Raw genomic sequence first — 12,748 nt, forward strand, 5'->3', positions numbered from 1 at the left:
TTTTGTTTCTGAGACTAAATATTAATAACTTAGAGGAGATGTAGAAAAACCTTTAGTGAGCAAGTGAGGTTGATTTAGCTGATGTGACCTGTAACATGGTATGCGATCCTAGTTTAAAAAGGGAAAATCACGCATAACTAGGGGGAACTAAATGGTGAAGAACAGACCAAAAAGCTCAAGATTTCATTTTAAATGAAACTGGGAATTTCTTTATGTTAAAGATATAGTGGTGTTGGAGACTTCTCTTCTAAACCAAAGGAAATATCAGCCCAGCCAGCTCTGGAAATAAGGGAAAATTCAATTAAATTGGACATTAGGAACATGGGAAAACAATGAAAGGACGGGGAAAGATGATTGCCCTGCAAAAGGGCCTGTCCTAAGGATCAAGAATCTCAGGGAATTGGTAACACCTGTGCAATTGCACAGCTGGTCTTGCAAAATACCTTTAATTGCTAAGGGGGGATCTTGCTAGGTTTTGGGCAATAAAAGCTGTGGTGAGAGCAGCTCTGAGCCCTAAAGCTCTCTCTGCACCTCTTTACTTTGGGAGAGCCAGAGGATCTTGTAGAGCTGGTGTTTGGAGTCATGGACAGCCAGTGTTCTGTAAGTAGGAAAAGGGTGTTTGGGGTAAGGGCTGCTGCAGAGAAATATTTGGAGTTTTTTCTGTAATGAGCAGAGCATTTTGGTCCAAGTTTGCTTTTGGTACCTGGCAAGATGGGCTAGGCCAGGGCTCTGTGTTAGCCCAGACACTCCTGTGGTATGAGGCACCTGTTTGAGGCAGAAGGGGGTCAGTCTGAGCAGTGAAACGCCTTGAGAAGGGGTACAAATGAAGTCTTTCACTGCAAAGTGTTAGGAAATTTTAATTATCAGTCTCATCACTAATTTGATGTGTCATGGATTCACATCAGAGGATGCAGCAGCTGTTTGGGCAGAGATGGAAATGAATCTGTGTTGATGCAAGGTACACATTCAGCATGATTCCCATATGTTTTTTGTGTCCATTCTTTGGGGATAAATAGACACACCAAAAATCACCACCTGCCTAAGGAGGATATGCCCCTCCTCAAATCCTATAGTGGCTGTATCTGGATCAGCAAATTGCTGGATATGGTAAGAGCTTGATATCTGCTTGATGTTTGTAAGATCACAGCCTTCCTCAGGGTGCCATGTGGAAGCCTGAGGAGCCATCTTAGTGTGGTGTTGAATAGACAGAGTGAAAATTTGATTGTGGCCTTGCACAGAAACTTGCTTAACATTTTTCCTACTGGTTTTATATAAAATTTCCTCATGTGAAATAACTTTTCACTTTCCACTATCTCTGAAAACACAAGCTGACTATGGCCTTGTTTTCACTGATTACTCACAGTGTCTCTGATGGTTTTTGCTTTGTTTTACTTTAAAATCCCACTTGCTTGAGTTCCAGTTTCAGTGTTTGGCTACTCTGCGTTTCTGGATTTTAAAATGATTGAAAACCCAGAGGATCTGATACCACAGCTGTTAATGGCAAATTAAACAAATCTCAGTTGTACTATTTTCTGAAGCCCCGGCTATGACTTTAAACAATAAAGGTTAACAGTAAGGAGACTAGCCAAAAACAATAAATTTCTATATTGTTTAATTAAATCTCTACTCTAGACCCTGCACTGTTATGTCAAAGAAGGTCCCTTGCTTGTTTCCTTTAACATTTTACAGACTTAAAAATGACTTAATGAAGTCTAAGGAGAGAATCAAATCATGTCATAGTAGGTGAGGAGAATTTGGTTTAGTTCTTGTAGCTGTTTTCTTCTGTGATCTTGGGCAATAGTTTCTCCTTCTCTGTCTGTCTCTCTGGTACGATTTTTTTATCTCTAACTGAGGACACAGAACAAAGAAAACTTTCTTGTTTCTGCTGGAGATGCATTCTTTTAATTACTATAAAAGACAATGAAGAGCTCAGACAGTAAAGCAAGGGGATTGTGCTAAACACAAGAGAGGGAAAAAAACCAAAGCCACTCGGAGGCTTCTGACTTAAGGTTGGATTGTTTAATATCTCTATCAATTTGTTGTGCCCTCTGTGAAGACGGGAAGTGAGGACACCAATAACATCTACACAGTATTGGGTTAGAGATCCAGCCTCTGTTGCCAACTCAAACCTTGGTCTCACTTTTTCAAATATCTTTGCAACTGTTAATCTCTGATGTTGAACAAGACTGTAGAAAACACATCCGTCTGTGAAATGGAAGTGTAGAATCAAATGGCTTTTTATTTTTCAGGTTTTTGGTGGGTTTTTTTTTTTGTTGATGTTGTTATTAAAATAGAAAATAAGGTACTTAATGCATTCCTCTCGTCCTACTTGAGTTTTGTGCCTAGATGGCTACAGCTTGGGTTTATTAACAACTTTGAAAGGGAGATGAGTAGATCAGCAAGGAAATGAGACATCACATTGATCTCCCATAACTATCAAGACTGTCCACAAATGGTGCTGGCTGATACCTTTGGATTTGATGAACTTCAGGCAGAAGCAGCCTGGAAGGAAGGAATTTCCCTGCAATATTAGACAAAACAGCCACCTGACAGGACAAACTGCTGGCTGATAGTGCTGTCATTCAGATGAATGTCTGGTTTATTGCCACTTTTTTTAATCTCCATTTGCTTGGGGAGCACTCTTTAGCTTTTTTGGGACAAGGTAATTTCTGTATTTCTGCACTTGAAAAAAAGCCCAGGTGCTTGACTTTGCTCTTTTGACACAATTGGAAATGTGCAAATGGAAAAACCCATGAATTTGTGGGCAGTAACTCTGCACGTAGAGGCTATGTATCAGACTCTGGCTGCCCTGTGTTCTGTGAAGCCTCTCTGAGCAGTGGGCTACCTGTGAAGAAGTGGGTTGTACTGAAGCAGTTGGAGGTCATGGTGATGGGGTCAGAGCAAGGAAATGACCGCAGTGTGGGGGATGTGTGAAAGAGGGAACTAGAAATACACCTCTAAAGACCAGGGAGGAAATGGTAACGTGTAAGTCTTCTGCTGCAGTAAAAGAGAATTATTTTGTACTTATATTTTGGGTTACTAAGGTGCCCTTTGTATGTATAGATAGTCAGATCAGAAAATGCATTGCTGAGTGTAGTGAGAGTCCTATGTATTGGATAAGTGGGTCCCAGCTATTCTAAATGAGCCACAGCTGCCAAGTCCTTAGCTGGGCAGCAGCTGTGGCTCGTAAAGGTAACTGGGATAAAAGGGGTGGGCTGAGGGCCCTGGAGGGGCCCCTGTGAAGCCATGAGGAACTGTGCTGCAGAGAAGAACTGCATGGTAGAAAACCATCTAGAAGGTATGGACTTTAAGAATATAATAACAATAGTATGAGACTCTAGAAATATAAAGTACAACAAGATAACAACAGCTGAGGGCAGTGATACTCCCCATTCCATTCTGGCAGCAAAGGCCAGAGTTATCTGGAGCATATTCATGGTCAGCATTGCTTCCACAGCTGATGCAAAGCAAGGGGCAAGCTGGACTAATTAGTCAGCAGGGACTTCCTTGTATGAAAAAGGCCCTCAAAAGGATCAGGAGTGACCATACCTTAATGACAGCAGACTGTCTAGCTAGCAGTGGTTGTATTTCAGTGGAAGGACTAAAGGGACACAGGCCTGTCATCTTCCTTGGCTGTGTGTTTGGGCTGGCCTTTCCTTGACTGCAGTGACCCCAGCCCTGGGGACCTGTGAGCCAGCATGTCCCACACTGTCCTTGTGCAGCTGCTGCTGGGACACCAGCTCAGCAGAACACCAAGAGACCTCTGGGGAGGGTGCTCTCCCTGGGGGCTGGATTATGGATTTCACTCATTCTGGTTGTGCTCCAAGCCACACTCAGCACCCTGGCTCACCATCAATCTTCCTTTTTCTTACCAGGGCCTGGGGAAGCTCTTACTCTTATTCTTTATCCTTATTTGTTTCAGATCAGCTTGCTTCATTTTACCTTGGGGCCTTTGACAGGTGCCTTGTGTGATGCAGAGATGATCACTCACTCATCTGTGATCTCCTGAGGTGTTGGTGACAATGTTTGAACTTCCCTGCTACAGTAATGAAACTCCAGGAGATGCATTTGAGCAAGGAGATCTCCCATGCCAGAACATTTGTCTGGATGTTGTGTAATGACAGAAAGAAATAAATTGAGGCAGGGGAATAAGGGAAGGAGTTTACTCCACACTTACTTATTAAATGGTGAGCTACTGCAGGTAGAAAAGAGTCTCTGTGATATTTTTGCATCAAACAAATGTTGACTATTTTAAAGAGCACTATCTGGCAAGAGATCCTACCCACACATTTTTGGGCAATTGAGTGGGAGGATGTGGTTTGCACTGCATCGTGATGGTGCTGAATGCAGGGTTGTTGTTTGTACACCTCTCCAAACAACCTGAAAATGTCAATTCTCTGCTATTTAAAACTAGCTTGCCTTGAGGTTGTCTGAATATCTGTAATTACCACCAATATTAGTAATATATTCCACAGCAGAAGGGAATGAGATGGGATCATACTGCCACTGTGTATTCCCTTGGAAATGCAGCATGTGTAACTGTAACTGGCCTCATGGTTGTGATGAAAGATTTGGATCGATTTTTTTTTTTAATCCTTGGTTTGATTTTATTTTCCTCTCCCCCTTAGAATCCAACAAAACTTGGAAAGCAATTTCCAGGTCTGGCAAAGTTGTTTGTGTGGCTTTCTTTGTTTGTTTTGTTTTGTTTATTTCTTTGTTTTGTGTCTGTATGACAGTGAAGAAAGGATATAGGGCAGAAAAAAAAGATATGTTGACAGAAGCACAGGAGTCAAAAAATCTGTCATAATTTTTCTTTCTTAGCTTTGCAAAGCAGCTCAAGTATTTCTGTGGCTTTTGTGCTGCCTATATTTAAAAAAAGAAGAAAAAGCAAATTCAAACTGCATGTGAATTGCATAAACAATTCTAGATTTACTTTTCGAGCAACAGGAATAGAATTGGACAGCTGACAAGAACCAGCTGAAGCACTTGGGTATAAATCAATGGCTAGGCAATGCATGAGAGAGAATTTCTTAACATGAAAAATGCCGGGGGAATTGGAAAGAGCCCTTTCTAGGATAGTTCCTCAGGTGTTCTCTTGCTCAGAAAAAATCTGCCATCATGTTTGGTGATTTCTAACTCTGAAAAGGATTGTTTGTGGCACTTCAGCTCTGTGTTCATGTACAAAGATTTGTGTGGTCTGTATGTGTTTCTTTGTGTACATGTTCTAGTCTCAGCTGAGACTTTAAAGCTCTTCTCCTCAGTACCCAGAGTAGACTACTGCCCAGTATTCCACCAAATTCAGACATGCTGTTGGTAGAATTTCACAGAACATGTATGAAGACATTAAGACTTCAGGTATTCATACTCCAGCATGGTTTTCATTTCCTAGAATGAAATTCCAGTCATTGACAATTTCATGATTCCAGAACATAACTCCCCACTGCCACGTGCTTTGCTTTGTCCTTGTGCAGTATGAGAGGGGCTACAGATTCTGGAAATGAGGAAGTTTTGGTCACTTTGCACAGTACTGTGCAATATCAAAAAGTGGTCAAGAGCAACTGTGAACAAAACCTCTAGTCCAGTAACACAAACAAATCAAATGGAGAGCTAAGTGGCTATTCCTGTAGTACTTGCTATTGCTCATGAGTACTTAGAATTAAATCCTGAAATAAACCAAATAACACATCAGAAAGAACCAGTGTATGTAGAAACTGCCTTAGAAGCTTCTACCTGTCACTGAAGCCTTTATTACTGTTTTATCAGTTCCCCTGACCTCTAGTGATTTGTATTTTTTCTCCCCTATGTACATTTTTTGACTGCATAGGTGTTTCTGCACACCATTTCAAATGACAGTATTTTCTGAACTTTGCTTGGGAGGTCGTGCACACACTGCTGAACTCCCCAGACTTGCCAACTTTAATTGGAATGCTCTGGAGTCCCATTCAGCTCACAAAATGTTACTTACTCACTACCTCAGTCTTGAAGCAGCCATGAGAGGGAGCAAAGGTCATGTTCTCTTTCTGGGAAACCTCCATTGCCTCTGGCACCTGGTTGTCCCAGGAGCCTCGTGCTACAGGAGTTTTAACCTAGAGGAAAGCTCTATTGCAGCTCCCTTGTTCACCAACCCAGCCTTCAGCCTGCTCTGTGCTCAGTGGCTCGTCCCAGGTTATTTTCCCAATGATGATTCCTTAGGCAAATCAACCTTTCACTGAAATTTTTCTTCCTTTTGTGTGTGTGGTGCACCAAGTCTGTAAATGTGCATCAGGCACAGCAGCACTGGCCGGTTGAGGGAGGTGATTGTTCCCCTCTGCTCCGCACTGGTGCGGCCTTACCTCGGGCCCTGAGGGCATTTTTGTGTGCCATGATATCAAAAAGGCATGAAGCCATTGGAGAATGTCCAAAGGAGAGCCATGAGGATGGTGAAGGGACTGGAGGGGAAGCCTTATGAGGAATGGTTGGGATCTCTTGGTCTGTTCAGCCTGGAGGAGGCTGAGGGGAGACCTTGTTGCCGTCTTCAACACCCTCATGAGGGGAAGCAGAGTGGCTCACGCAGCTCTCCCCTCTCTGGCGTCCAGCCCTGAGGGAACAGCATGGAGCTGTGTGAGGAGGAGAAAATGGCCTGGATATCAGGGAAAGGTTCCTCATCCAGATGATGGCTGTGCACTGGAACAGGCTCTACAGGGAACTGGTCTCAGATCCAAGCCTGCCAGAGTTCAAGAAGTGCTTGGGTAAAGCTGTTGGGCACATGATGGGATTGTTGGAGTGTGTGAGGCCAGGGACGCAATGGTTGGACTCGATGATCCTCGTGGTTCCTTTGCAACTCAGGGTATTGTATGATTCTCTGATAAACCTACTGAACAGGGGTGCAGGTAGACATGGGGGTTCTGAAATTCTTGCTGGTAAAGGAGAAACCCCATGCTGATGGTTTCCCCACTTTTATCGGCACGTTTGTTCCACGGGCAGGGCTGCCTGTGACCGGGCGGCCGGGGTGCCACGCTGGGCACTCGGGAGCGGGGCTGGGCTGCCAGCCGAGCCCAGCCTGGCCGGGAGGGTGTGTTGGACGGCAGCCGGGGCTGTGACCCGCGGGCCCGGACCGGGAGTCGGGGCTGTGACCCGGGGGCAGAGACCGGGAGCTCTGCCGGGGCCGCTGCCGGGCTCAGGTGCCGCTAGAGGGACCCGCCCGCCCGGGAAAAGGCTCCGCGGCCCGGCGCATCCCCGGCCCTGCAGCGAGCCTCCAGCCGCTCCGGGGCCTGGCACGGCGAGAACAGCCCCAAATCGCCTCCTGTTCCCACCCCTGGCTGGGAACTCCTGGTTTCTTGCCCGCGGAGGAGAGCTGGGGTTACCGTCTCATTAAGTGTCCGTGGGCTGAGGCAAATCTGCTCTGTCCCGTGAGAACCCAGCCCTCAGTGGGAACCTCTCCTTCCTCCTTCTTCCGTCTGTGCTGTTTCCCTGCCTGCACCTGAGCCAATAACCCCCCGTTCCTCTTTGGGTTTTTTTTTTTGGTTTTTTTTTTTTTTTTTTTTTTTTTTTTCAGCTGAGGATGAGAGAAGGCAAAGCAGGTTCACAGCCTGCTCGTTCCCCTGAAGGGTCTTTAAACGAGAGCTCTTTACCCCAGCTACACAAAATAAGTCAAACCTGCTACTGGAATAACTTTTCCCCTTCCCTCCCAGTGTGCAGTGTGTTGTAGGTGAGAAGAGAGTGTGGAGTGGGGTGAATAGAAAAGGTGGTTCAGAGGAGAGTCACTTGATTTATTTTCTCTTAAATCCAGGCTGCTTCCTTCTATTTCTATTTTATGCCCTATTTGCAGGTTTAGAGCTTGGAGGGTGTTTCAGTTGCTTTTTGTTATTCTTCTCCAATCAAGTGAAAGAGAGGTGTGCAGGAGTAAATTGTTATGGAGTGCTTTAACACCATGTTCAGTGAACTGGAGACACAGGCGAGGGCCGGGCTGGGGAGGATTGGCATACACTGGGGTATTTAAGTAAGCAGAATAGGAAACGTGGTAGTGGTTTGACAGTGTAAGTTGTACTTCTGAAATATAAAGCAAGCTGAGCATCTATCCTTGCCACATCTAAAGCAAAGGACAAAGTCTCCATTCAGCTCTCCAGGTGCTTGAGGTGGCTTTTGAGAAGGCGGGAGGGTATTGGAATATAGATAAGATTTTAAGATATTCTTTCTTACTGCTAATTTTTTTTTCTCTCCTGTTTGTACCTCTCAAGATCTCAGTACTTTCTCAGCCTCACTGGCTGAGCACGGCTGGTGCTGACCAGAGTTGTCACAGCAGTTTTGGAGCAGGATCACGTGTGCTGGGCTGTGCAGTGCTGCACTGACCCTGCGTGGGATGGAGGTGGCAAAACCACCTCCTCTCCCTCTCTCAGCTCCGGGAGGTGCCAGGCAGCTCCCAAGTGAACTGGCACTTCTGTTCGCTGGATCTGAGCTGTGATGAGTTCAAGCAAGTTTGCTTCAAGGCTGCCAAGCCCTATAAGGAGAAAACTGCTCAGTCTTTCTCTCTCCCTGTTCTCCTCCTCCTTCTCCTTTCCTGATTTGCCTTGCTCCACAGGTCTCATTTTCATCCCTCTGACAGCAGCATGTGATTCCTTGTGAAGTTAAGAAAGGTCTTCCTGCTCTCCCTTCACCTCCTTTCACCTCCCCTCCACCCCAGAACCTCAGGATGAGGTGCTGGCTGCCTCCTTTCCTTAGCTTTTAGTTTTCTGACTATAAAAATTATATAAAGACCTACCTGAGATAATTAATTAGTATTCCTTCTATACTTTGAAAACCAGATGAAAGAATATTTGTCAAAATGCGGGAGACCATCTATACATGAGGTTTGAAACAGTCCAATAGTAACATATATTTATGTGTATGAAAGATAAAGTCCTACTTAGTTGTTATGGGTATAATTTGCTTGTAAAACTGTTTTGGGTTCAAAATGGCCACAGTTTACTGGCTGTTTAAGTAGATTTGGAAGACAAATCCCCAACCTGAAAATATGTAGCTTGAATTTTTCTTATATTAAATTCCGGTATTTTTGCATATATCTAAGCTGATGGATCACCTCAAGCTTCAGAGGTGAACTTTTTGATGACAGAAGATGCAGGCCCTGCATTGACCAGAGCTGTTGAGGTAATTCAGCACTGTTTTGCTCTCCTTGAAGGGATCTCTTTTTGTGTCTGGCTGGGAGCAGTGCTGCTCTGTGTTGAGCCCACCTGGCCATGAGTCAGTTCAGCCTGCCTCCAGAGTAGTAGATGAATGTGAAAGATTTTTTTTTTTTTTCTTGTGGATGCAGGCACAGCTTTGCTGCTATTGGTTAGTGGTGTGTGTTTGTGGGGCAACTATCTTCCAGTGACTGCCAGACTAGAAACATCTGGAGTGCAAACTGGCTGGTTCCTCATTTTGTGGCTGTGGACTGCTTCATGCAGCTTTGTGCTGTGAAAGATAGGAAACCAGGCTTAGCCAAGAGCGAGCTGCTTAGCAGACGCTTGCTGTCATACAAATTAACCACAGCTTTTGCATCTTGGAGTGCTGCCAGAGCACAGAACCAGCTATTGCATTAAATGTCTACCACCAGTCATGATCTAAACTGAAAGTGAGAAGATTAATCCCTCTTCTAGCATTACCTTAGCAGTTAGCGCTTTTTGTGGTGTTAAACATGTTTTTCATCTTTAAACCCAAACCATAAAATACAGCTCTGGATTTCAGATAAATGGGTGTGCAGGAAGAAGGGAAAAGTCTTAATTTACTGAGGGGAAAACATCATCCATGTGCAGGAGGTATCTTGCTTTAAAGTGGAAAGAGAGGCTAATTTTTATTAGTGCTGCCCATCTGGTGCATAGCAATGAATACCTTCAGAACTTCAGAATATTTAAAATAATATTAGACCTATATTATATATAATATATTATACACAAGAGTAGATACAATTGGTTTGAGCTATTAATGGGTTATAAGAGCAATAGCATTGGATAAGCAGCATCTTTGACTTTACACAGCCTCAACCAGGATTTGAAGTTCTTAACTGTACTGATGTACTTTGACTAATGAAAATGAAACACAGTACTTTTTCCTTGCCTGAAAATACTCCCTTCTGAAATTTTCCTGAGTTGCAGAGTTCTTGCTTAAGAAGTAGCTTACTTGAATGTGAAGTAAACAACTGAAATTTACGAAACTCATACTTTGGTAAGTTAGGATAGAAAGTGAGGATATAAAGTTGCTTTGAGTTGCTGGTGTTCATTATGTGTGGGAGATTTGACACCAGAAAGTCTGTTTTGAATTTGGCTGGTAACCTTGGCTGTTCACAGCCCTTGCTGCTGACTTCTGTTTGTTCTGTTCTCTGTAATCTTTCCTCTTAGCCAAGATCAGTATCATCAAAGATTTAATTTTTTGGAGTTACTTTATGATGGCTAGAAATATGAAATCACAAAACCATTGATGTTTCTTTTAGAGTTTAGCTTTCCTGGTTGAGCAGTGAAGTAAGAAATTTGATCATGATTCTCCAGTAGACAATGAAAAATCTGAAAAAAAAATTGGTTTAATTAATTTCAGGATTTCACAGGGAAGGAGATATCAATGTCTTGCTGGTAATTTTTAGCAGTTCTGCTATTCGTAGTACTGTCCCTGTAGTAGGAATGACATGTGTTAGGATTCTTCCTAATCTTTACAGGGCTGCTACAAGGGTTTCCTCTCATTCTTGCAGGATTTACTCTTTGGTGTGCAGAGTTACAAAGAGCCCTTCTTTTGTTCTTTTTGTTCTTTTTTGTTTTTGTTTTCAGCACCAGCTCCAGCAGTGCTTTTCTGTTTCTCTTCTGCGAGGGGAATGTGACGTGCAGAGGTCGAGTAGTAATGTGTACTTGCCTAGAAATAACGTGCTGAGTTTGTAACTGCTGGAGAAAATAATTTGGCACGGAGCTGTTTCCGTGCACCTCCCCAGCACCGAGAACAATCAGGCGCCAGCTGAAGGCAGCGGCTGCCAAAAGCGCATTTGGATGAGGTGGGTGTTCCTGGGTGGCACAGTCATGTGTTAACAAGTGTGACTGCATCACTAAAACAAATGTATTTTTGAGTGCCCAAGCTCTCCGTAGGGGTGTGCCATCCTCAGGAGGAAAGGACACCAGTAAAGCATCTGGCAGGGAGGAAAGGCAAAGAAATGAGCGCAGCACAACGAGGTCTATCTGACTGCTTGTTGTTTGTAAAAACCATCCACCTGAGCTGGATGTTGTGTTCACTGCTGCTTCAGGAACAATTCTCTGTGGGAGTGGGTCAGGTGCTCCAAATCCAGTTCTCTGGGTGTTGGAAGAAATCTAAACTGATGGGTGGGCAGCAAACAGCAATGGGGAGGGCAGCTGCAGCAGTGACAGGGACCCAGGGTGCTCTGTGCAAACTCAGGAGGACATCTAAACCCTTTCCCTGAAATACACACACAGAGTCTTCTGGCGGAGGTGGGAAACCAGACACTTTTTTTTTCTCTTTGCTGAGACTGAACTCTCACAGGGCACAGAGCTACTTGCAAAAAAAAATTGTAGCTCCAGTGCTTAATATTGTGCTCCTTGAACCTGGTGCTAAGGTCCAGTGGAAGCCTGTGTGCTTCACGGGGAGGGAAAGCAGCATCCTGCAGACATCTTAATGTCTATCCATTTTGAAAGGGATTCTTGTATTCTTGTATTTTTTCTGGATGCATCACATGCATGGGTAAATGCTAAGGATGAAATGATACTGTGTGGTGCTGTGTGGGGAAGTGTTTGGCACAGTGGGTTCTGTGAGGGAACGAGTGATGAGTCGCAGTCAGACACCAAGAAATGATGGTCCACAAGCCGCAAGTGCTTTTAATGGAATGACTTCCCACTTGTTTGATCAGATTTCTTGTAGTTGCCTCTCCCACCGCTGTGGTGAAGGGTGAGCAGATACAGCTCAGTGAGAACAGTACAGAAGAAACCACCCTGCATCTTGAGAAATGTTTAGCAGCTTAATTAGTTTCAGAGTATAATACTGTTAACAGTGCATAAATGACAGATATTTTCTGTTTATCTACATATGGTTCCTTCTTTCAGCTTCACCCATTATTATTTAAATTAGTATTTTAAGTATCTTTTCTCCTGAAAAGCAGCCCCTATTTTTCCTTCCAATTTGATTTCACAAGATATTGTCAAACATCTTCCTAGTAAGAGGATAAACAATATAGTCTGTACTCCAGCAGCCATAAAGGGAGAGGCAGGGGGAGAGGAATGGATTCCCCCAAGACACCCAGGGTTGTGACTCAGGAAATGTGGGAAACAGAGGTCTTCAAGAGGGAACAATTTTGTAGGGTTTTCTGTGCTGCCTCCTGCTAATCTGCTAATCCTTTTGGAAAGCTAAAATTCATGGCTCTTTCTGGAGACAGCAGAGCACAGCTGATGCTGAGAGCAATTTTTTCTCTCAGCATAATGCAGCCAGTGCTGAGGTCATGGGGGCTGCAGAGGCTGTGCTCTGACTGCAATGGTAATAAAGCATGCTGGCTTGCACTGAGCGTGAGCCAATTCCCCTCTGTCGCATCCCAGTATCTTCAAAATTTAGCTGTGCCACTGCTGTGCTAGGGCTCCATGGCATGACAAGGGAGCTTTCCATTAGATCCCTGGCTGTGTTAAAATCAACAGCAAATGCACTGTTTCTGCTAATTCTGAACAGCAGTTCATTTGGATCTCGATGGGAAAGCAGAATACAGTAAGTTGTAAGTGACAGAATCAAATTAGTTCATATCTCAAGTTTCAAACCTCGT

At 44.1% G+C, this 12,748-nt stretch overlaps 1 long non-coding RNA gene across 1 annotated transcript in view; it reads left to right on the forward strand.

Annotated features, from left to right (window-relative positions):
• The first annotated feature begins 526 nt into the window (after positions 1–526).
• The window catches only part of LOC132069556 (uncharacterized), a 63,172-nt gene continuing 50,950 nt past the window's right edge, over positions 527–12,748 (forward strand). The window contains exon 1 of the long non-coding RNA XR_009417801.1: positions 527–600. This is a non-coding gene — a long non-coding RNA (uncharacterized LOC132069556). The remainder of the gene's footprint in view (positions 601–12,748) is intronic.

This window comes from Ammospiza nelsoni, chromosome 2 (assembly GCF_027579445.1).
Source record: "Ammospiza nelsoni isolate bAmmNel1 chromosome 2, bAmmNel1.pri, whole genome shotgun sequence".
Classification (NCBI taxonomy): Eukaryota; Metazoa; Chordata; class Aves; order Passeriformes; family Passerellidae; genus Ammospiza; species Ammospiza nelsoni.